The sequence below is a fragment of the Dama dama genome, chromosome 21 (assembly GCF_033118175.1).
Source record: "Dama dama isolate Ldn47 chromosome 21, ASM3311817v1, whole genome shotgun sequence".
Taxonomy (NCBI): Eukaryota; Metazoa; Chordata; class Mammalia; order Artiodactyla; family Cervidae; genus Dama; species Dama dama.
Genome location: NC_083701.1, coordinates 66,198,229 through 66,202,354, shown reverse-complemented (window position 1 = coordinate 66,202,354; position 4,126 = coordinate 66,198,229). Strand labels below are relative to the sequence as shown.

Sequence of the window (4,126 nt, the reverse complement as noted above, 5' to 3'; positions counted from 1 at the left end):
CTCATAGAGTCTCAAGAGAGTCAGACAAGACCTAATGACCAAATAACAGCAACAACAAACTTGACTTAATTTATGTAAATATGTTATAGTCACTTAAGTATACATGTAAATGCACAAAAATTATATCAATAAATACACACAAGACTGATAACAATGTTTACCTCTGAGGAGAAGCATAAAACTAGAAGAGGAAGAGGTGAAGGAAAACATTAACTTCAATTATGTTACTCTGTATTATTGGAATTTTTATAAGCATAAAACTATAATGTAAACAAGGAAGGCATGGCAACCCACTCCAGTATTCTTGCCTAGAGAATCCCATGGACAGAGAAGTGTGACAGGCTACAGTCCATGGGGTCACAAAGAGCTGGACATGACTGAAGCAACTTAGCACACACATAATATAGACACATAAGATTTAAAATAAAGTTCATGAAAAAAATCTATCCTCAAAAATGAATCCTTTTTAAAGGAGTGAGTTACGTCCTCAGACTTTGGAAAGGACTTTGGGTTGTTATCAAAAGTGGTAGCTATTAATATGTGAAACCAGAAGTTATATTCACTTCAGACACAAATAATTGAAAAAGCCAACTTTCAATTGCTTTCAAATCAATATTATTCACTCATTATTGTAGTAATAATAATGTCTCTTTCAAACAACTGAAATAGAGCTGTATCTTCCTTGTCTCAATTCCAGTGCCAAAGTAACCATTTTCATTAGTGTAGCCTGTATCCTTACAGATTTACAAACACATGTATGAATACTACACATATGCGTAGTTTGGTTACATCTTGATATTCCTAGGATGGGTATCAAGCACCTTGGCCCTCAATCTCCAGGAAATATATCAGCCTCTTCAAGTGATCTCTATAAGTGATCTCTTATAGTCTCTCTCACAAAGAAACAATGTCTTCAATGTTCAATTCCAAAATTCTAATTCTTTTGTACCTTTGAGTTGGGTAAAAGATCAAAGGGTCACAAAACTTGTTAGTCCTTTATGGATGATCCAGCACCAACTTTGGAAAGAATTGCCATTTATTGCCTTGGAACTTCAGCCAAAATAAAAAAATGAATTGCATTTATTTTAATATCTAGTTAGTGAAATTTCTTAAACTAATTGATTCTAATATGTGGTTCCCATATTTAACCACTTTGCTTAACTCTTTCACTAGTTTTATCAGTTATTTCTCTTCAATTTTTGGTATAAAAATTGTTTTGTCTATAAATGAAAACTCCTCCTTTTAATACTTATATCTCATATTTCTTCTTCTTGTCTTAGTGCATTGGTTAAAATCTCCAGTACAAAGTTTAGCATTTCAGTGATAGTAAACTAACCATCTCTTTTTTCTAACTTAATTTTTAAAATTTCTATTATTTTGCATTAGGTATGATGTTTGTTCTAGATTTCTGTTAAATGCTCTCTAAAGATTTTTTTAAACCTATTATATTTCTAGCTGACTAAAATTGTTTTGATTTATGGGTCACTGAAATTTATCATTTTTTCTGCATCTATTTGAGATGGTTGTAAAGATTTTTTCCTTTAATTCATTAATTAGCATACTAAATTATATCAGTAAAATTTTCTTGTGTTGACTCATCTCTGCGTTCCTAGGCTATGTGCTATATTCTTTAATGTAGATTTGTATTCAATTTGTTGATATTTTATTTTAAAATTTTGCCCTATATTTTTAAGTAAGAATGTTCTTTGTTTTCTTTTTCTATTGCTTCCTTTGCCAAGTTTTTGAAATTCAGTTAAGTGAGTTACAAAGCTTTCCAATTTTTTGATGTGGTGGACTAATTTAGGGATCATGGATATTACCTGTTTCTTAAGGTTTTGGTAGAAATCATCCATAAATCTATTTGGTTTTTCTACCATTTTTAATACCAGTACTTTGATTCCCTTTTCAATTATATTGTATTATCAAGTTGGTTTTCTACTTGCTTTGAGATTTATTTCTATGATTTACATTTTCCTAGAGAATAATTCATATCATGCAATCTTTCAAATATATTATTGTAAAATTTTATTTATGTTCTAACATCTATCTTCTCTATTGGTGTTTATGGCTCTATCTCTTTGGTAATGACATTTCCATTGTCTTTTTATTCTTACTAAGATTTTCTAAAATGTTATAGTAATGTTATTAATGTTTTCAAATAAACAATATTTTATGGATTAATTATGAATTATTATTCATATCTTTTAATATGTCTTCCTCCTTTTTCAAGGCTATCTTATTATTATTTTCAAAGATTCTTTGGTTGGAAGATCATTCATTTTCAATCAGTATTACTGTATAATTTTTGGCTTTTTAGTTGTAAGTTTTTTTCCCCAATTATTTTTATTAGTTGGAGGCTAATTACTTTACAATATTGTAGTGGTTTTTACCATACATTGACATGAATCAGCCATGGATTTACATGTGTTCCCCATCCTGAATCCCCCCCTCCCTCCCCATCCCATCCCTCTGGGTCATCCCAGTGCACCAGCCCTGAGCACTTATCTCATGCATCCAACCTGGACTGGCGATCTGTTTCACACTTGATAATATACATGTTTCGATGCTGTTCTTTCAGATCATCCCACCCTCAGCTTCTCCCATAGAGTCCAAAAGTCTGTTCTATACATCTGTGTCTCTTTTTCTGTCTTGCATATAGGATTATTGTTACCATCTTTCTAAATTCCATATATATGCATTAGTATACTGTATTGGTGTTTTTCTTTCTGGCTTACTTCACTCTGTATAATGGGCTCCAGATTCAAATGAATTCTTTTTAATGGCTGAGTAATATTCCATAGTGTATATGTACCACAGCTTTCTTATCCATTTGTCTGCTGATGGGCATCTAGGTTGCTTCCATGTCCTGGCTATTATAAACAGTGCTGCGATGAACATTGGGGTATACGTGTCTCTTTCAGTTCTGGTTTCCTCGGTGTGTATGCCCAGGAGTGGGATTGCTGGGTCATATGGCAGTTCTATTTCCAGTTTTTTAAGGAATCTCCACCTTGTTCTCCATAATGGCTGTACTAGTTTGCATTCCCACCAACAGTGTAAGAGGGTTCCTTTTTCTCCACACCCTCTCCAGCATTTATTGCTTGTAGACTTTTGGATAGCAGCCATTCTGACTGGCATGTAATGGTACCTCATTGCGGTTTTGATTTGCATTTCTCTGATAATGAGTGATGTTGAGCATCTTTTCATGTGTTTGTTAGCCATCTGTATGGCTTCTTTGGAGAAATGTCTGTTTAGATCTTTGGCCCATTTTTTGATTGGGTCATTTATTTTTCTGGAATTGGGTGCAGGAGTTGCTTGTATATTTTTGAGATTAATCCTTTGTCTGTTTCTTTATTTGCTATTATTTTCTCCCATTCTGAAGGCTGTTTTTTCACCTTGCTTATAGTGTCCTTTGTTGTACAAAAGCTTTTAAGTTTAATTAGGTCCCATTTGTGTATTTTTGCTTTTATTTCCAATATTCTGGGAGGTGGGTCATAGAGGATCTTGCTGTGATTTATGTCGGAGAGTGTTTTGCCTATGTTCTCCTCTAGGAGTTTTATAGTTTCTGGTCTTACATTTAGATCTTTAATTCATTTTGAGTTTATTTTTGTGTATGGTGTTAGAAAGTGTTCTAGTTTCATTCTTTTACAAAAGTGGTTGACCAGTTTTCCCAGCACCACTTGTTAGATAGGTTGTCTTTTTTCCATTGTATATTCTTGCCTCCTTTGTCGAAGATAAGGTGTCCATAGGTTCGTGGATTTATCTCTGGGCTTTCTATTTTGTTCCATTGATCTATATTTCTGTCTAAAAATATGGAACGCTTCACGAATTTGCATGTCATCCTTGCGCAGGGGCCATGCTAATCTTCTCTGTATCGTTCCAATTTTAGTATATGTGCTGCCGAAGTGAGCACTAATTGTAAGTTTTTCTGTGACCACAACTTCATTTATAGATTTTAGTATGTTGTGCTTTATCATTTTTAAGAAGTTTGTCATTTATATTTTTCTTTATTCTATAACCCCAAATATACTTGAAATTAATTTTAAATTTCAAAGTATATATTTATTATTCATTTTGCATAAATTTTAATTTCATTGTATTACATATGTAGTATATTCAGACGCAGGAT

The 4,126-nt window shown here is 32.7% G+C and overlaps 1 non-coding gene across 1 annotated transcript; it reads right to left on the bottom strand.

Moving 5' to 3' along the window:
- Positions 1-3,803: 3,803 nt before the first annotated feature.
- LOC133042940 (U6 spliceosomal RNA) lies at positions 3,804-3,910 on the bottom strand. The gene has a single exon (XR_009689636.1). It is a non-coding gene; the product is annotated as a U6 spliceosomal RNA (small nuclear RNA).
- Between the last annotated feature and the right edge of the window lie 216 nt (positions 3,911-4,126).